The following is a 21,534-nucleotide window of genomic DNA, read 5'->3' on the forward strand; positions in this document are numbered from 1 at the left end:
CTCAGCTAATCCCAAATGACATGTAATGCAGTTTGCTCTCTGGTACACCAGACTAATTTGTTTAGCCCACAACTCCCAGCAAGAGCTGCTGCTGACCTGCTGCGTGAAGACCACTTGGAGTTGCTAAGCAATTTGTTTCCCCATGAACTCAGCATCCTCCATCAGCCAAGTCCTGCTCCTCCTGTAGTGACCCAACACTCAGCTAACCAGCACTTCCAGCCCAAGGACAGGCCAACTCTTAGATGAATATTCTGGTTTTCCCATTCTCTAGTGCCAATGATTGCAGGAGGGGCTGCAATCTTGAGACTTAAAGCTTAGAGTTTGTCTGCTGGTGACTTTGAGCTCATCCCAAATTAGGGAGCAGGATCAGGAATTCCTGCTTTCTCTGCGAGGTCTGTTCCCTGCTAGCATCGCTGAGCAGCCTGGATACGCTCCCCACCACACGGCACAAACTGGAATGCTTCCTAATTAACTGCAGGGGAGAAGATAAAAATCCCCCGCTCTCCCCAGCCCCGCAGAAGTCAGAGAGGCGAGGAAAGCCGCTGCCACCTAGGCAGGGGAGATGGAGCAGCCACGGTGGAACAGGCACCCCCCAAGCACGGCAGTTCCAGCTTGATCACCCAGGGCTCGTTAGGTGGCCACTCCTCGAGGTGGAACACGCCCACGGGACCCCACAGCGGGGCCTGCAAACGAGAGGCGTCACAGCTCGAGGCGCAGGGACGAGCTCTGTGAAGCTCTAATTGCTCGATGCGGGGCGGCAGCAGGGCTGTCAAACAGCTGGCAGAGCAAACCCCCTCACCTCCAGGCCTGCTGTTACCTGACCCGGGCGCTTCAACCGCGGCATCCTTTTCCAGATCCATTAATTCCTGCCAAACACAGCAACTCTGAGGAAGCGAGGCAGCTTGTGAATGCTCATCACATCCCGCAGCCCAAAGCCTTGAGCTGAAGCTCTCCACCGGCCCCAAGCCCAATTCTCAGCTGCTGGATTCAGAGGGGGGCTTATTTTTGAAATGCTCTGCTGCTGCCCATGACCTTTGGCTCGGGATCAGGAAGGTCACGGCTGCGGGAGGCGCCGGGCTGTCACTGCTCCTTGATGGAGCCGTTTCATCACGGCTGCTCTGGCTGCAGGAGCCATGGCTGGGTTCAGCTCCCAGCCTCCCCTCCTGCTGCCCAGGCAGGGCATGTCCCGCCAGGACGGGGAAATCAAGGTTCCGCAGCAGCAGTGAATTATTGCTCACAAAAAGCGAGCGGCGCCCCAAAGATGTGGGGTGAGGTGACCTCCACGAGTACCTGCGCACGCGCTTCCTCTGAGGGTTTGGTGTCTGAGCACCAAGGCTGCACAGTAAACCAGAGATTAATGCAGAGCTGAACAGAGTAGGCCAGAATACAAAGCAGAACAAAAGCCTTGCCTTGCCTTCAGTTCCTTGCCCATATTTTTGTTTTATTTATTTCATTTACTTCAGGAAAAACTTCCTGCGCCCAACTCCCAGCTTACAACCCTGACTTTGCAAAACTCAGGCGTGCAATAGTAGCCTCCTTCCTTTGCAGGAAGCAAAGCTCCTGGAGAGCCAAGTCCCCAGCAGATTTTCCAGGCAGCCAACACACCCTGGAAGCCTCATGCCGCTTCCAGAGGGTCTGGTCAGGCAGAGCCACTCAGGAAATCTACCCCTCAATGCCAGTCATCAACATCCAGGGAGCCACACCAAGGTTTAGAGAGCCCCTGATCATTCAGCAAAAGCCATTAACTACTCCCAGGGAAGGTGTCCTGGGAATGCTGTTCCAGCCAGCTTCGAAAGACAGCCTGCAAAGCAGAGCCAGGAGCAAGTGGGAGAGCAGAGCCAAGAGGTGAGGCTTCCCATCATGTGTTAGCAGGTCATTCAGAGAATCACAGAATCATTAGGGTTGGAAAAACTCTCTAAGATCATTAACTCCAACCATTATCCCAACACTGCCAAGCCCACCACTGAACCATGTCCCCATGTGCCACATCTACAAGTTCTCTGCCCTTGGTACCACATGCTCCGTGCCTTGCTCTGCTTCTAAAACACGCCAAAGGCCAGTCAAAAGGAGTTATCATAGAATTTTTCCTTTAGGAAAAACATTTTCAAGGTCTCCTCCTTGCATCCACACCGCACAGAACCACAGAATTGTTTAGGTTGGAAAAGCCCTCTAAGGTCGAGTTCAGCCATTCCCCCAGCACTGCCAAGGCCACCCATGTCCCTGGGTGCCACATCCACGTGGCTGTTAAATCCCTCCAGGGATGAGGACTCCACCACTGCTCTAGTCAACCTGTGCTAGTGCTTGACAACCCTTTCAGTGAAGAAATATTCCCTAATATCCAATGTAAACATGACTCTAAGGCAGGCTTTGGGATGACAGTGGTCTGCCACACAGGTTGAGCGCTAATAATCCACTGAGAGGAGCACAGAAACACAAACATACTTGTATCTGTTTTCCAAACTACAACGAAGGGTAGGAGGTGCTCTCATGGATTGGGAAGGCAGAGGAGCTTGCATGCCAATACAATGGCTGGGCCTGACCTATTGACATTTCTGCAGGCTCCCCATTCCTACGTGGGGCTGTCGCTTTAAATTTGAATTGCCTGTTTTTTTCCTCTCACAACAGCCTGATATTTTTTGCTCATGAAGAATAAATATTTACAAACCTTAACTCTCGCCAACAAAGGCATTCTGTTCCAGAATTTTCTTGGGCTTTTGTTCTGTTTTTAAACAGTTTTAGAAATCGTTGCCCAACACTTTAATTTCTGTTATTAAAACAAGCAAGTCAGTAAAAAGATACATGAAGGAGGGGAAGGACCACAGCGGCTCACAGTTCACATTCAAAGGTTTTCAGCAACGCGTTGAAAAACGGCTGAGAGCATCTGCAGGGGATAATAGCACAGGAACTCCACACAAGGACAGGTCACCAAGCTGTAGGAAATGTGTTTTCTTGGTAAACTAATGAGGGCTTAACAACTTCATGCAATGTGAGCTTGTAAACAGATTAAAAAAACCTAAAGGACTCAAGACAAAGCCTCGATGCGGCAGCACTTCTCCTCCAGCCAGAGGAGCCGACTCCACGTTCCTCCAGCATCTCAAGAGCCGTAAACAAAAGCAGAGCCCAGGAAAGCAGTGACCAGCTCGCCATTTATCAATCCCCAGGCCTGCCAACCCCGAGTACTTGACAGCCCACACACGTCCAGCAGCGTGGCCAAGCACAGCACACTTCACGGGGACGCAGAGGAGGGTTCACGTCCTGTGTGGGGCAGCGAGCAAAGGTCACGGGAGACATCTGGCTAAATAAGAGCTTCCAGCACCAACCTGAGGCCAGCCACACTTCCCGTGCCCAGTGGAGTATAAAGGGAGTTGTATTTCACATTTCTACCCTGTGCTGGCAAGAACAGTGTGTCCAGCTTTTGTACTCACACCTACAAAAAAAAATATTGTCAGAAACAGCGAGTTCAGACAATGGCTACGATAATAATTTTGGGTGTGAAGAAACAGCCTTAAGGTGAGAACCTTAAGGAGTTCACTCAGCTTAGTTTCCCAAGAAGAAAGTTAAAAAAGCAACTTGACTCTGGTCCATGCATTCCTGCCCAAAACAATGGTTAATATTAGTGGCTCTTTAATCTTGCTCACTGCAATCCAACCGCCGGAGGCTGGAGCTGCAACGTCCAAATCCAGACCTTAGGTGAAAATTGTTGCCATATGGGTCTGTGAGACTCAGATGTCTTTCCAGAAGAGATGTTCCCACTCAGCTGTCCACACAACCGAAATTCAGGGGGTCTATCCTCCTGCCCACATTACGCTGAAGCCAAAGCAGCTCTTCCTGATTTCCCTCACCCATCCCAGCTCCAGAGGTGATGGTGGAGACCAGTTCAGACCCTACGGGGGTTGCAGGGCGAGGAGGTCTCTCAGACCACACAGCTGTAGAAATCTCTGCTTTCTGGATGTTTGTCATAGGAAAACCAGCAGACAAGTAAGGACAAGGCCATGGCTGAGCTGCTGTGGGACAGCAAAGGGACCCCCAGAACAAAAGGAGAACTCCAGCACATTCCCATTACAGTCACTGCCAGAAGGGAGCAGCCAGAATGGGCAGCCAGGCAGCTCCTGTGGACAGAGAGATGGAGAGAGCAGGCTGGGAGCGATGAGATAAATACTGGAGAGAGATGATGCATTGCATACCCCTCACACAATATAGAGCTGCTTCACTCTATTAGGTGGATGGATGGCAGGGAATTTAAGAAGAGAAATAGATTTTTTACTAAGCTAATTAGCTAAAAAGGCTTGTCTGGAAACACGGGCCCCATTGTGTCTGAAGTCTGCTGACACACAGCTCAGAGCAGCATTTTTCTTCCCTGCTATTACTCTGCCTCCCAGAGCATCTCTCACCAGCAGAGAAGAGGGGGTGGGATCCCTGCACCAAACCACAGCACCCTAGACACCCACCAAGATGCCCAAGGGACACAGAAAATACAAGTGTATATGTGTTTATACATGTAGAGATGCACACACTTGCAGGCATCTCCATATGTACACAAACATACATTACTCATTAATACATTCTATACATGAAAATATCAGTATACTAAAAAAATAATAAAATCCACGGAAGAGCAAAGTTTGCCGTCAAAACCAGCCCCACATTAGCCTGCCCTGTAATTTAAAAGCAAACTGGGGGCACTTGACGAAACAAAAGGGCTGTAGATTTAAGAGAAATAAAATAAAAATACGACTTGACCCAGCGCAGTCACTCCTGGAATCCACTACCCCAGGAAGTCATGGAGACACACACCAGTGGAACAGACATTTTAAAGGACTGGATAATTTTATGAGCATTAATAACATTTGCAGCTATGCAAGCTAATAAAATGTTACAAGGGTAATCAAACTTCATGCTTCAATGTGTAAGTTGATCACCTGTGAGCGCTGGGAAGGAATTTCCTCTCTGGTGCTGTTGTGCTGAGCAAGTAGCCAGCTGTGCCACAGGGGTGCATTTTTATAAAAAAAAAAAAAAAAAAAAAAAAAAAGCCTTAAAATATTAAAACAAACCAAAAAAATCAGTGTCACTGCTGCTGCCTCTGTCTCTTTGATTTGGTTTTCTCCTTCTGCAAGAGCTGGCACCCACCAGAGAGACACTGAATAATCAGTGGGAGCTTTGATGTCAACTTCCTTAAGTTTCCTGGTGCCGTTTTGGGACAACATATCTGCCACACTCCAGAAATAATATCACTTTACTCTTGGAGGGTTGTTCCTATGAGCTGGCAGCAGGAATATACCAAGTTTAACCTGTTGTTCCAGGACCACGGATCCCACATTTACTCTTTACTGCTTCCACACCAGACAAGTTGTGTTGGCCAACGAAGCACAGGCTCTTCCATTAACTCAGAGCCCCAACACAGAACAGCTCCAGGTATTCCCAGGAAAACCTGGCAGCTTTTGAGCTCTCTACCACTCCAGAACTAACCAGTGTGTTATTTATAACATCCAAGCAGCAACCTTGGTATTCCCAGTGTTTTCCCCCTTGGAAGTTAACGCCCTCATAATTAATGAGCTGACAGAAAATGCTGCAATCTGCTGCCACAGGCTTGGGGAAAAAAACGACAGACTTTGCTCCTGTGCCTCCCCTTCTGTTCGAGGGAATCCAGACACAGTTCAGCCAGCTGGGGAGGAGGCTGAAGGGAGGATGGGACACAGCAGAAGTGTCAAAATAAACTTTCTACTTAGAAATAACCAGCACGGGGGGTTACAGATAGAAGTCCAAAGGGCTGAAGAGGGTGACTGCGTGCTCAAACAAGAGACCTGCTCTCTTTGGAGAATTCTCTCTCCAAAGCAAAAAGAGAAAATAGAGATTTTATATAATGTATATGGGTAAAACATGTGCTCTGGGCTTTCCACCAGCTCACTGTGGTCAGCACTTCAGGGTCTGCTGTGCTCTCCTGGGAGGTACAGGCCTTGGGAACACAGGATTACAGCCCACTGCTGTACCCTCCTCCATCCACCCATCCCTCCATCGTGGTTAAAAACCACGTGTATCACCATGGTAACCAAATACCAACCTGAATCCTTCACTAAATCCAAGCAGCCACCACTCAGGTCTGGCTTCGCTGCTCATGTTCCACCTGCCCTTGGGAGCACCCTTTCCTAGGTCCAGGAGCCAGGAGTTGGAAGAGGCAGGACACACTTCCCCAGGACAGGAGGAGAAAGTCTCTTATTAGAATTAAGAGGTACATTACTTATCACCTGGGGTTTCTTTATTCCCAAAGTCCTCATTTGAGCAGAAGGTACATTCCAAGGAGGACCATGAGGATCCATCAACCAGCCTGGCCATGCATGAGTTTGGGGCCATATTTCTTCTCCTTCCTCTCTGTCCTTAGAGGACTGCAGTTCAATATTCCTTTGAAGAGGGGAGGCAAAGGACATGAGGATTACAAGTGTCAGCCACCCTTTCATCCCCTAACAATCATTCTCACTGTGACAGGGTCCTCCAGGCTACAGAACCCATATTTTTCTGAACACACAGCACCAAGAATTACACTCACTGCCCTCCAAAGACCTTTCCAAATGACACCCCCTCCTCAGCCACAGCAGCATTTGGCCTGGAACAAGATATGCCCCAAGAAAGCCATAACTTCTCCCCATCAGGAAAGCATTTTAAATCACAATTAGAAGAGCACCATCATCAGAGCCCAGAGCTGACAGCACGTGTGATGTCACACACATGAACCCCAGCAAGCTGACAGCAGCCTTGGGCCCTGATAGACTGTCAAATTACAGGCAATAAAGTATGACATCATGATGACATCATGGAAGGAGAAATTTAATTCCCAGCTCAGAGGCTATCAGTTACTGCTTTACTCTAAAACCCGTCGTTATCCGCGTGAGCAATGAGCAGAATCAATCATCTCCACGGCTCTTTATGGCCACCATAAATTTGGAACACTTATGTCTCAGCCACCTTCCCGGGTAGATTGGAGCCCATCTGTCGGTTCCTGCGATGCTCCCTCAACATCCCTGCAAAACCCACGAGCACATTTCAGGCACAATCGAGGGAAATAAAAGACATTCCCGGTCGGGATGAGCTCACACACATTTGGCTTCGGAGCGTTCAGGTACCTGTCAGCCCTGCACGTGGCTTCCCTCAGCCCCAGGCTGACACAGATGGATTCACCATGGACAAACCCTCCGACACCTGCATCACCTCCAAAAGCCACTTCAAACTCCATTGTGACGAGCACTTCAAGAGGTGCTTCGAGATCGCAGGCTGCCCATCTCGCCCCCTTCTGCCAAGGCTTTTAAAAATAGATGGTAATAAAGTATTAATTTCACATATATAAGAAGCATGTGGCCCAGCAGGTTATAGCAGAGATGAACGTGCTCTCCAGTGAAATTGAAACAGGTGGAATATTTGGGGGATTTTTTTATGAGTAGAAGATACTAATCTGCCTACTCTAACAAACAGGATCATACACACAATTAACTCAGTCTTCATAACACCTCCAGCAGTGATAAGAGATGAATTTTTCATAAGATTCTTGATATAGAAGAGGTGTCCTTTGTCTTTGCCTCCTTTTATTGTTTTTTATTTTACCCATTCCTGAAAAAAACAAAGCAGTGCCAAGACCTGAAAGTTATCTCCTGGAGCATCAAGTATATTGGAGACCTCCTGACTGTGATGAGCCAGGAAACTTCTCCACTGCAATGAACTCTTATTTCTAATTTCCTGACCTCCAGAGCATTAGATTAGGTCAGTCTGATCTTTATCAGCTACCTTGGAAACACAAAAATATCCTCTGTTTGCTCCCACCCCAGACACAATTCCCCACAGGGATTGAATCAGCAGGACTGACCCATTTCCACCCATTGCAACTGTATTTGTTGTATCTTACAGATCCCGTGCAAAAAACTCATCACACACAAAAGTGACCTCCCCATGTTATCAGTGTGATTGCCAGGGACCTTCGAGATATCCTTGACTCAATCCCAAAATCCCTGCCCAGGATGCTTCATGGTGGTGCCTTTAAGGGAGTTCAGTGACAGACATCAAACACGGGATGGAGTTTTGACACATTTGTAACTGTTTGTTGATGTTCGGAATGACCTTGTTGACGTGTAATCCCCGGGGAGAAGAAAAAAAAGTCCCACTGACAGTTGGGCACAAAATATTCGACATCTGCCAAGGATAACCTCGGTGTCAGTATCAGCTGGATCGTAACCCAGTGTGGAGTTCACTTCATTTTCCAGATATTTCGTGAGATAGTCTTTACACTATCTCAAGTCATTACTTCTGCAGAAAGATCAAGGATAACAAGTTTGGAGATGAAAGAACTTTGCAAGTCACCTTTTCTTTTCTGACAGGTAGTGAATAACCCAAAGAACAAGGCCACCTCATTTAAGAAGGGCTGTGGGACAAGTCACTTTTGGCTCTTGGTATTCAGGGAGGGCAAAAAACTGCTAAAATGTAATAACCCACCTCAGTTCTTAGGTCTTGCAGTCACAAAAAAATCACTGTCTCATTTCAGCTCTGCACCTCTGATTACTTGGAGGCTTCCTGGAAGTGTGACTTCGCACTAATATCCAGCACTGGGAATGATTTTAAAAGGCCACTGAGTTTCCCTTAACCCAATTTCCACGGTCCTCATCAGTTACACACGATTAACAGCTAATTATAGGCAGGCTCTGAGACAGCAGCCTGCATGCAACACTCACCACGCTCAGCGTGGCTGACACGCCACATAACTCCACAGCCACCAACCAGGAGAGAGAGAAAAATGGGCAAAGGATTCACTAAATAACCTCAAACCCGCTGTATAAATGTAGCTCAGAGTTAAACATTCAGAGCGTATGCGACCGTAGCACTGGCAATTACTGGATTTGTTACTGCCTCAACCATCATGACAGGCATTGAAATAAATCTCATTTATATGACATACAGTCATCTAGAAAGGCTTTTTTTTTTTTTTTTTTTTTTTAGAAATTCTTTTAAGATGTCAATGCACTACACATGGCTCCGTTTTGAGACCTCTCCAGACTGGAGATCAGACAAGATATACAAGCCTTTCAGCCTGCCAAGTTTCATACTTGTTAAGAGTGAGCCTGAATTCTGAGCGTTTTCTATACAGTGCCTCCATGAATGTGATTAAGGAAGGCCTCTTGCCATCAGATGTTGCTGCAGGGATTCAAACCCCCCTCTCACATCAGCCCCAAGGGCTGGGCTCAGCACTGCTGGGCTCCAGACATGCATTTTGTATTTGCCTCTGCATCTTGGGCCCAGGATGTTTCTCTGGAGCCTGGAGCACAGTCCAGATGTTTCTCCTGGCTCCTCGGGCATCCCCACCCTCCTCTGGTACCCTCCACCCCCCTCCTCTCAGTAAGTCACACAGTTACACCAAGCTGGAAGACAGGGGGGGCTGAGGAATCTCTTAGTTGTTCTGGTCCAGCAATGCCAAGGATTGAGCAAGAGGTTACTGATGTCAAAAACTGTGTCAGGGGGGTTTATGTTGGATCTCAGGTAAAGGTTCTTCCCCCAGAGGGTGGTTGGGCACTGACCAGGCTCCCCAGGGCAGTGGGCACAGCACTAAGGCTGCCAAAGCTTTAGGAGGGTTTGGACAACACTCTGAGGGACAGGGTGGAATTGTTGGGGTGCCTGTGCAGGGTCAAGAGTTGGATTGGGTGATCTTTGTGGGTCCTTTTCAACTCAAGAGATTCTGTAATCCTATGAAACCCAAGAGCACCTCCCTGAAGAGGTCCCATCTCCAAGCTCAGGGTGGTTGCACTCCTGAGAAACAAAGTCCTGAGGTAGCGGCTTCACCGCATCGCTCTGTCCTTAAATACTTTGGAAGGGGACATTATGGCAGATGCCGTGACTGGGACTCACCACATGTACCCACCAAGCAGCAAAGAAAACCACTTGTTACGTTCCTCCATTTGCTCATCACACCACCACAAATTACAGCTCAATTAGTCTCTCCTGGAATCCATCACACATCTCCCTAAGAACATCGTCACAGCTACTGCGCTATCCAAGCAAGTCGAGGCAGTAAGCAGAAAGGGCTAATTGGGGAAGGGGGGAGACACTGTTTCCTGGTGTTAAAAATAACTGCCACTTCCAGGAAATAATGGTATAAATAGAAAATGAAACCATTCCTCCTCCAAAAATATTTCATAATTATGTGTCATAAAAATAATTAGGTTATGGTGAATTAGTACAAATGTTTACAACAAAATTGCCATGCAAAACATTATGGGTAATAACATGCTAATTGCTGTAGAAGCAAAAGCTGATTATGTTTCAGCAATATTAAAAGTTGCCAACTCGGCGCTACTATCCAAGCTTCAATATCTCCCAGCAGCATTTAGGGACACAGGGAAAACTGGTGAGGAGGGAAGGAGGTGGCAGGTAGGCAGCCTGTGCACTGCACTGTCCTTGCTGAGTGGCAACTCCTGGAAAGCTCATGCCAGGTAATCCTCATGGAGAACATACAGGGGGTGAGGTGCCACAGAGTCACAGAATGTGCTGAGCTGGAAGGACCCACCAGGACCATCCAGTCCAACCCTCAGCCCTGCACAGGAACATCCCCCAGAGTCACCCCCTGTGCCCCAGAGGATCATCCAAACCCTTCTGGAGCTCTGGCAGCCTTGGGGCTGTGCCCACTGCCCTGGGGAGCCTGGGCAGTGCCCAACCACCCTCGGGGGGAAGAACCTTTTCCTGAGATCCAACCTACTCCCTGGGTACCTTAGTGAACACAGAACAGCAGCACCCAGGGCAGGTTGCAGCACAGTCACCTCTCCATCTGCTGCCAGGCCCTGACCCAGGCTGGGGCTGCCCAAGTTGGTCAGGAGTGGCTGATTTGGCTCCCCTCAGGAGCGGTGCTGCCGCTCCTGCGGATGTCAGCTGCGATCCTGCTCCACCCAGACATCACCTGAGCATCTGCTCTGCCCAAAGGCAGCCAGCCTGCAAGACTCCATCCATAAGCCTGGGCAGGATGGTGCTGAGGTGGAGCTGACGTGGCTTGCTCATTCTGAAGTCCCTGCAGGGTGGATTGCTCTGTCTCTGCACCCCCTTCTCCAGCACAGCCCTCTCCTCTGAGTACCTGCTCGCTGCCTGGCACATCCCAAACCCTGTTGATTCAGGTGCAGAGCACATTCCTCTGGCTCCAGCCAAGAGCTGCCACACCACCTGCCCCAGAGGGACCAGACCTCTGCCACAGGGATGGTTTTAGCCCCTGGCTGATCCCAGGGCAACACCCTCTCCGCTCTGCCCATTCCAGGTCCTGTGCCTGGCAGGGCCTGCAGGTCTCCAAGGCGTGAGCTCCACGTGCCAGCAGGCAGTGACCAGATCTTCAGCAGCAGCAGCCTCTGCTTGAGGAGGTCTCTTTGACTGCATGGATGTCCTCCTGGGAGCTGAGCTGTCTGCAGACACATCTGCAACCCGCTGCTCACCTCACTCATATGCCTGATGCTTTTTGGGTTGAATCCTCTTGACCCAAGATGTCTCAGAAGAATTGGAGTCTAAGTATTTCTAGAGCACAGGCAGAGATCTTTCACACATCCAAATATGTCAGTTGGGTTCCTTGTTTGCTTGTCCCCAGCTGTGGCCAAACGCTGTCTCACAGGGAGCACTGGGTAGAGTTAGAGGTGAGAGTTTAAAGTGGATTTCCTCAAAGTTAGCAAATCCCTGCAGTGTGTCCTCATTCAGAACCGAAGTGACATTAATTCCAACATCATTTCCAACACAAATGATGTTGACCAGATTGCATTTGAAGGGGGGCATTCACAGAGAACTTTAATATAGTTTAACTAATCTTTCTGAGTAAATTTGGCCTGAACCCTCTAAGTGCCCCCTATTCCAGTTTCTCCTGAAGGGGTTGTGCCGAGTTTTATCTTTGAAAACTTGATCATCATTGTCCCTTTTTTATAGGGTTGGAAATCAGTGTCTTTCCAAAAGGCAGAAACTCTTCCATCACCCACCACAGATAAACCAGTGCCTGAAGCCAAGGCAGTTCTCATCAGAGGAGGGATGACCTGGGTGAACGGTCCCAAGGGCAGGCAAAGCCCATCGCTCATGGAAGGTGTCCTTGTCCACGGCATGAGGGTTGGAACCGGATGATCCCCAAGGTCCTCTCCCATCCAAACCACTCTGTGATTCTCTAAGGGAGCCGTGGACCTTTGACACCTGCTCCAATCCCTCCCATCTGCAGCTCCAGCGATGCCCTTCTCCCAGTGCCGCTGATGCCACTTCCGAGTTTGCAAATACCGGCCGAAAGCAGCCGTGGAAGTGATGTTTTTTACTACGTTTCTTTTTTTCCCCACAAAGCATCGTTTCAGATGTTAATTCCGAGGCTGGCTAATGAGAGGCTGTGCTGTGAATAGGCTCCACAAGCGGCTCGGGGCCGGGCTCGCCCTCCCGCTCAGCTCCGCCGTGTTAAAAGCCGCGCTCGGCGGTGCCGGAGCCCGACCCTCCGCTGTGCCCCGCTCATTATGCGCCGAGTCACACCGGGCAGCTCCCGGCAGAACGCGGGCACGGAGGTAAACTGGTGTTTGGAAACAAAGGAGGGCTCTCTCCATCCTAATTAGCGGCAGGTTGCAGAGTGCAGCGGCGGAAGGCGAAGGTCACTTCCCACAAGGCTCTGCTCAGGATGCCAAAACACCCACTTAATTCAAGCGGCTCAGCAGGCAGAGTCAGACCAGAGCAATTACAGTCCCTGGATTTCCCCACGGAAGGTTTTAACAATGCAACTCCTAGGAAAAAAAAGATGACTGCAGGAGCTCTTTATTGTGCCACCTCGGAGCAGGAGGAAGCTCAGCCCACCGCGCCACCGACTCCGGGAACGGCACGGCTGTCCCTTTGTGCCTCTGCACTGGGAGCCCAGCTTGGAGGGTTGGCTTTTTCTCTTAAGTTTTTTTTATCTCGAGAAATGAATAAGAGCAAATTTTAACATTTAAAAAACAAAGACCAAAAAGACTCACAAACATGAAGACCCTTTTTAGTGGGTTGAGTTCCCTCTGAGTACTCCAGGTTTTCTTGCAGATGCTGCCACTGAGAATTAACCTTTAAAGGAACCATCTAAGCATGAACCCTGGGAGCCTTCTTGGGAGAAGCAGCTCCTCTGCTGGGACACTCCTTGCCTGGCTCAGCCCAAGGAGTCAGCTGTTCTGTTAAATGATTCACTGCACCTCAGCCACCTCACACAGACAGCTCTTCCAAAAGGTCAAAGCACCGCTTTTACCCTCAGCTGATATTTCCTCCTTGCACACCCTCCAGGTGATGTGCGTCCACATCTGTCCTCCTACACACACCTCTCAGCTCCCTCATGCAGCAGCTCTCCCTTCAAAGCATCTGCACAGCCCTTGGCACCTTCTGCCGATGGCAGGAGCATTTCCCAGGGGTGCTGTGTATGAACCCAGCTCCCTTCGTCCCTTCCAAAGGCTCCAGAACGAGGAATTCGTGGTAATTTTCAGTGGGAAAGGAAGACTGAGATTTTTTAAAGTTATTTATTTTTAGCCTGATAAACAAGAGATGCAGACACCATCTGGATCCCTCCTCAAAGGCTTCAGATACAACATGCTGTCCAGATCCCTCTTCCCTGTTCCAGCTCACAGCAAGTGCTCACCAGCACGTACTAGACAGGATCCACCCCAGTCTGTCCTTGGATGGAATGGCTCCAGCCAGCAGCTCTGCAGGAGGCAGGGCAGCCATAAGCTTAGTGCAGCTTTCTTTAAATCATTTGTGAAATACATTTCAGAGGACAACCTGCAGCCCTTTCCCTCCAACACGCTCCGTGCTGTTCAACAACCATCACCCGCCACTGCAGACTCCCTGCCTTCCACACCTGAGTCACAGCTGCCTCGTGCTCCAGAAACCCACCCCCCACGTTGGACCATCAACCCCAAAAGCATCCTTTAGAGCTGCAATTCACCCTTCTTTCCACTCCCAGCTACAGTAACAGTAACTAATACTCAGCGCTGGCATCACAGAGGTTTCCAACTGTTTCCAAGCAGCCCATAAAATCACCGGCAGTGCTTGATGGGGCTCCAGTGTTTGTGCATCGCAGCCATGCCCGCTGCTCCCAGCAAAAAGAGCATGTTTGCCTGGCACAGAGCTGGGGATGGACCAAGGGACATGTCATGTGGGTCTCTGCAGCTCTGTGCCACTCTTGTTCGGTCACAGGCTGCAAAGCCATCATCTATTCTGGCACATCTCTTGGCAACAGATTGACTTTGCAGATCTGGGTGGCTGGAGCTGAAAAGTGGTTTTCTGTTTGCTCGGGAGACGTTTGCCAGGTCCCTTCTGAGAGTGCTGAGATGTTTTTAAGTGCAGGCCTGCCAGGAATAATGATGCTCGATGGGGAAAGGGAGGTTTTCCACCAGGGATGGACAGCTCTCCACCAAGCTGGTAATTCCATCATGCCTCCATCACTCATGTTAAAACCCTGAAGGATCCTGCTTGTCCTCTGGCTGCACTCCCAGTCACCCCTGGCCATAGCACTGGCCACTGCTCCCACAGTGGATCCCATGGAGATGTCAGCTGTTTTTTTCTGGTGCTCAGGTTGTCTCTATAAACACTTTAAGTGATAAAACCCCTGGCCAGGTGAAACAGGGGACATTGGTACCACCACCCTCCTTCCCCCAGCACACAGGGAGAACACACCTTTACCTCTAGGTCTCCATCAGTCCAGGTGAGAGTTAGTTATGGTCAATCAGCCAACACTCACAACCACCAAAACTGCAGCCAGGGCACCCGTGTGCTCGGCTCTTTGCCTCTTCTCCCCATTAAAAGCAAACTCATAAAATCACTAAATACCTCACAACCAGCAACTCACAAAGTTGGCCCTCTCCAGCCTTCTTTCCCTGACACTCATTGCCTGCAGAGCCAGAATGAAGAGCTGTCTCCCTCTCCTCTCCTCCTCCTCCACATCTCCAGATCCTCTGCTCCGATGAAGTTTTAGCTGCTCCTTTTTCCAGGCAACACTGGATTTTTCTTCCTCCATTTTCTTCCCAGCCCCACTTGTTGCTGGGAGATCACTCGAGACAAGAAACTGCTCTGCTCACCAAAGCTCCTCCAAGCATTTGACAGGGCACCTGCTGAGCGCAACAGCCAGTCCCAACACCATTCATGCTGTTGTTATTAAGTGGGAGATCTCTCACACCTCCCAGGCATAAGAAGAGGGTGAAAATACAGCAGTGTAGCCCAGTTCCCTCCCTTCCCACCAGAGCCAGGGAAGGTCCCTGGTCAGCTTCTTCCAGGACAGAGGGTGCTGGCAGGAGATGAGTACCAGTGAGGAGCACTGAGTGCTGGAGCATCCCCGCACTGAGCCAACCCCACAGCTTCCAGGGATGCTCTTCCACTGCTGCTCCACAGGTGCTGAAAGCCACCTGGGACTTCAACCTGCTCTCCCAATGGAAAACATTCTGCCTACAGTCTCCAAACCCACAGGTGGGAGGAGATCTCCATCCTCAGTGCTCTGCTGCCCAACACAACCCTGCACCCTGACGGACCCTCAGAAACGCCCCTTCTCCTCCGCCCACTCCCCCTCCGAAGCAATTAAACCCTGGCTGCCAGGGCTGGGCAAGATAAATGGTGTTTATTGGGATGGCTTTCCTGCATGCCAAACATAAAACAAAATGCCAATCGATACAGCTGCCTCACCTGATGGGTTTATTTCCCTCACCCTCCCACCCCCGCTTTTAATTCCGCTGTGTGCCGGAGCCCTCGGTGGGCCCTGCGCCGTGGTGATAAACCAACAGATCCTCATTAACCCCCAGCCCGTGGGCAGCAGCAAGAATTCGCCTTTTCTCTCCCTTTCCCTTTGCCCCTTTTTTTATTTTTTTTTTTTAACAAAACTCTCCCTCTATCAATATTTGATGAGGGTAATTTCAAAGACTTGTTTAGTATGATCTCCACATAAGGAGTCCTTCGGAGTGTTTATCACGTTCGAGGTATAATTACATTCAAATCCTGAGACACAGTTGCCAGGGTTACAGCTGCTGGTGGTTCCTCCAGCTTTTGTGTGTCTGGGGTTTCTCACCGCCCTCCATGCACACACATACACCCCACGCTCTGCTCCTTTTGTGGCTGGGGTAGGACAGGAGGGTGATGGGCAGGTCATGGACCAGCAGTGGCCAGGGCAGGGCACACCAGCACCTCCCAGCCTGAAGAAGTCAGCATCACCATGCAGGGGGTACCAAGTGTGGGATTTTGGGGTCAGGGATGGGGTAGAGGGAGAGCTGAGCAGGGAGTCGAACATTGCTAACAAAAATATTACAGTAAAATCCTCTACCAGGGACAGCACCCAGGGAATGGCTGGAGCTGTGTCAGGGCAGGGTCAGGTTGGATCTCAGGGAAAGGTGGTTGGCACTGCCCAGGCTCCCCAGGGCAGTGGGCACAGCCCCAAGGCTTCCAGAGCTCCAGGAGGGTTTGGACAACACTCTGAGGGACAGGGTGGGACTGCTGGGGTGTCTGTGCAATGCCAGGAGTTGGACTGGATGATCCTGTGGGTTCCTTCCAGTTCAGGATATTCCCTGATTCCATGAACCTCAGTGGCTGTAGAAGCTCCATGGAAGGAGAGGCAGCAACACTTTCCTTCATACCTTGAATCCCCAAGTGAAATCTAAAGAGTGAAGGCATGAATAACCAGGGATAGAGGGTTGCAGAATCCCAGGGGAGAGGTCCAATGATGCCAGCACTGCTGCCATGCCAGCCTGGGAACTCCAGCCCTCTCAGCCTTCCCACCACGAGGGCAAGGGTGACCACACAGTCCTGCCACAGGCTCCTCTGTTCTAATCAGGAGAAGCTTCCTGAAAGACACTTGATGCCCAAGAACACCAAGGCATTCTTGGGAACATTCCTGGCAGTAATCTGGCTTAAAGCACATATATATGTGTATATATATATATATATATATATATGTATGTATATATATATATGTATGATGGGGGCTATCTGCTGGAGACCTGGTCCCGCATTACTGATCAAGCAGAGAGGGGAAAGGGCTGTTAACTCAAGCTCCTTAACCAAAGCCCAGCTGCAGTAGGGCTGTGTGTGAGAGGCCAGCTGATCACCAGAGCTGGGAACATCCCTAGCTTCACTCAGCTGCTGGTGTGGACCTATTGGGATGCCTTTAAGACCCTGCTAACCTGGAAGAAAATAAAACCTGAGCATTTCCACCACAACACAACATCCCACCCCTGCTGCACCAGCTACTTGAAGATCTCTGGGTCACAGGCAGTGCTTGAGGAGGAGTTAATAACAACCCTCAGGGAAGGGGCAGCCCAAGGAAAAGCCCTTCCCTGCTCCTGCCCGAGCCTCAGCTCATACCTTGGATTTCCTGGACAGTGTCAGTAAATGCTGTTGCATCCCAAGCAGAGAGGAGCTGGGATTGAGTTGCCTTTGTTCTAGTTCCAATTTTAAATAATATGAACCTTGGTACAATAGGCAGCGTTATCACTAATCCCCACAGCTGAGCCTGAAATAAGCTTACAAACCATGCAGTAGGCACTGTGGGAAGAACAATTATTCTGACAAAGGATGGAGAGGGGAGGAAACAACCATGAGCTCCTTGGATTAGATGGAGGGTGAACACAATTGTTGTCAATTCACCGTAAATAAATAATAAATAACATTAAAAAACCCACCAAACACGAAACGAACAAACCCAAAAAACAACTGCAGCATGAAGGCCTGGTAAAATATTTACAATTATTTCAAATAATAGAAAAAAGGTACCCACTATAGCAAATAGGTTGTAAAACAAATTCAGATGGAAGCTATTGTTTACCCCTAAATCATCTCTAATGCACTGGCAAATGTGATTATCTGCATTCTAAGGGAGCAGCAGCATCTGCATTCATTACAGGTGTGCTCAGTGAAGGCTCTCTTGGCCACAGGTTCATTTGTAATTATTAAAATGCATCTTGTTAGCCTTGCAGCAAGTCCCAAATTTCTGGGCACCGGCACATGCAGTATTTGCTTTAATTTATTGTGTGTGCTTTATGTATTATTTTACTGTGTCAATGCCACGGTGCAAATGAGAAACCCCAACTCAGAGACACCAAATGGAACAGAGCTGAGCACTTGGTGTCACCCGTGCACTCACAGCTGGCACGTTCTCAGTTCCATGGGGAAAGCTTTCCCATCAAGGACAAACAACCAGAAAGCTGGCAGCCACCCTGGCTGCTCCCACTGCCAGGGCTAGGAAAGGCACCAGCTCAGTACCTGGGTGCACACCAAGGGGAAAAGCAGTAATACAGGAATGGAGGAAACTCGTCATCTCCCTAAGGACACACGGCGGTCACTGCTGGGCCACCCTGTTATCCAAAATAACAGGGAACTGGCAGAAAAGCAGGAAGGGAGAGAAGCCACAAGATAGTTTGCAGCATGAGATGGGAGAGATCATAGAATGGTTTGGGTTGGAAGGGACCTTAAAGCCCATCCAGTCCCACCCCTGCCATGAGCAGGGACACCTTCCACTAGCCCAGGTTGCTCCAAGCCCTGTCCAACCTGGCCTTGGACATTTCCAGGGATCCAGGGGCAGCCACAGCTTCTCTGGGCAACCTCTGCCAGGGCCTCCCCACCCTCACAGGGAACAATTTCTTCTTAATATCTAATCTAACCCTACCCTCTGTCAGTTTGAAGCCTTTCCCTCTTCTCCACTTCCAAACCCCTCTCCTCAGGGCTGCTCTCCATCCCTTCTCCACCCAGCCTGTATTTGTGCCTGGGGTTGCCCTGACCCAGGCACAGGACCTTGAACTTGGCCTTGTCAAGCTTCATGCCTCATCTCACTTACCCAAGAGGAAAGCAAGGACAAATCCACACAAGAAATCCTGGAGCAGCTCTGCCTCAGCTGGAGCCAGGAGCTTTTAAGGGGAAGAGCCCTCACCTGGACACAGCTGCAAGGGATGCTTGGCTCTGATGGTTAAAGGGTCCAGCAGAGATACCAGAGTCACTGGGATCCAAACACCACCCAAAATGCCTGTACCACCCCTAAAGCAGGGGGGCAGGTGCAAATCTGATCCTGAGTATTTCTGACTATCAGGGAGGGAGGATGAGGTCCAGAGCAGTGTAAAGAGCCCTGCTTTGTGACCTCACCTCACAGCGCAGTGGTACCAGGGATGCTGTTATCAGAGGAAGGAAACGGGATTGAGGTGACCACGGAGCATGTCTGAGCATTCAAATTACAAGCAGGGCTTGTAAGGGACAGGATCTGACATTTAATGCCTCTGTTTGCAAAGTGCTTGACATTCACGATAACAGGAGCGGCACAGACAGGCAGCGAGGGCTGTTGGCTCCCTGGGAAAGCAAGAGCACCATGAAAACAGCCTGGTTTTCCCTCTTCTCTAGCTGGGAAGATCCTTGGGAGAAGCAAACACAGACAGCCAAGTGTCTTACACGAGCACCTGCAGCATCCCTGGGACAGGCTGCCTGCAGACTCCTGGAAAAGTCACCTGATCCCCCCATGCTTTAGCTTTCCACCCCAGAAGATGGATCATCTGTTCTTACAGGTTCTGCAGGAGATGTACCACATGTGTGGAGCACAGAGCCCAAAGGAGCCAGGGTTTGATCTTATCTGGGACTCTGAGGAGTCATTATAAGAAAAATAAAGTTCAACACTCGTTCTTCTCTTGGAAGAACGCAGACTGGATGGAAATAACTTATTTTAAAAGGCGCCTCAGCTGACAGCAGTCCAGGAGTGGAAGTGGAAGAAAGGAAATTAGTGTGTCAGCTAATGCTTGGAAGTCTTGGAACCAGTTTTAATGCAGGACTCAGCCTGGAGCAACGTAGTTGCTACCACTAGTGTGGGGACCTGGGTCCCCAGCAAGAGGAGCCAAGTCCCGGGAGCTGCCCAGATTGTCTGGATGGGGCTTGGAGCAACCTGGTGTAGTGAAAAGAGGGGTGGAACAAGATGAGCCTTAAGGTCCCTTCCAGCCCAAAGTCCCTCCTGTTGCCACGATTCCCTTCCCACTGCACAACTCTCAATCCCACACTGACCTTCAGAGGTTCTCCTGGTGTGGCTGGAGTGATCTGCAAGAGCAGACCAGTCTCAGGGGGGTCCCCCAATGATCCCAGGCTTTACAGGGCAGGTCCTGGCAAAGCTGGGTTCAGGAAGGCTGATGACAAGACATGAGAGTATTGCCACCACATGTGAACAGGCACTTATTTCCACCATGGTGTTGATGTACCATCCAGCAGGGAGAGAGGACTGGTGTGGTGAGAGGGGAGGGAGCAGAGCCCGAGGTCCCGGGAGCACAGTGCAGCTCCCTGCTCCCTCACCCAGCCAGCCAGCCCTGCCTTCTCCCAATTACATTAAAATAACATTCTCCCACCTCATTTTTTCTTACTAGAAATGAACAGATTTAAAGCATTTCCCCTCAAATTATGGTTCACCTGAGTAGATAATTAAAAGACTATAAAGGAGATACACTTTTATGTGTAATTACGCCCACTCCTGCCGCTGTATCGGGGCTTCAAAAATATTTGCAAAACAACTCAAAACTTTTATTTTGTCAGCGCAGTAATTGCTGCTTGTCAGGGCTATCGGTGCCTGTGTCTGCTCTAACGAGAGCAGCGTCTCACAGGCAGCTCTGCTGACACGGGGAGGGTGTGGAGCCACAAAGCACCACAGGGAAACTGCTGGCACAACATCCCTGTGAGCCACGGAGCCGGCAGCGAGCTCACCCGGGGCACAGGATCCACTAGGAATGGCCTTGGAAAGGAGGAGGATGTTTGTTTGCATTTTATGGGGAGATGTCAGGAATGTCTGCAGCAGCAAATGGGAAAGGGGAACAGGCAGGGATGGCATGCTCCTGCACTCTGGAAGTTTCTGAGGTGCCCACAGGAATCCCAGGGACGCGTTTACAGCTACGGAGATACGTGACTTTCCTGTTGGGAACAGCAGCCCCCAGACAAACAATCCAGCAGGCTTCTCTCTGACTTAGAACCGTGGGATTACAGAATGTCCTGAGTTGGAAGGGACCCACAAGGATCATCCAAACTCCTGGCCCTGCACAGACACACCAATAATCCCACCCTGTCACTGAGAGCATTGTCCAAACACTCCTGGAGCTCTGCAAGCCTTGGAGCTGTGACCATTCCCTGGGGAGCCTGTTTAGTGCCCAACCACCCTCTGGGGGAAGAACCTTTTCCTGATGTCTAACCTAAACCTCCCCTGAGTTGTCCTGGGGGAAAATCCCACCCACCCCAGTGGGTGAAGCTGCTGAGATGGTTTAACTGGAGCTGTTTTAAGAACCACCTTCCAGCACCATCTCCAGCTGGACACAAATCTGGGGACCTGGTTGGCGTGCAAAGCTGCACCCTCTTCCTCAGCACTGAGGCAGATGGGCTTCTCAGAGCACCCACACCACAGTCCTGAGGAGGAGTCACCACCCACGACATTGGATCCACGTGTTCACAGAGCCAAGGCACCAAACGGATACTAAATCCAGGAGGGAAGGTGGGTTCCCCGGGGGATGGAGCTGCTGGGATGAAGGATGAGTGGAGACCACCATCTCTGGAGTGGACATCATCCACCCTCCTTGC

General features: G+C 50.1%; 1 long non-coding RNA gene across 1 annotated transcript; it reads right to left on the reverse strand.

Annotated features, from left to right (window-relative positions):
• Window positions 1–6,235: 6,235 nt before the first annotated feature.
• LOC127468549 (uncharacterized) lies at window positions 6,236–19,044 on the reverse strand. The gene is made up of 3 exons (XR_007903595.1): window positions 18,785–19,044; window positions 11,442–11,620; window positions 6,236–6,396 (listed from the first exon to the last, which is right to left on the reverse strand). It is a non-coding gene; the product is annotated as an uncharacterized LOC127468549 (long non-coding RNA).
• Window positions 19,045–21,534: the final 2,490 nt, after the last annotated feature.

This window comes from Manacus candei, unplaced genomic scaffold, assembly GCF_025592945.1.
Source record: "Manacus candei isolate 608988 ecotype Guabito, Panama unplaced genomic scaffold, ASM2559294v1 h1tg000015l, whole genome shotgun sequence".
Lineage (NCBI taxonomy): Eukaryota > Metazoa > Chordata > Aves > Passeriformes > Pipridae > Manacus > Manacus candei.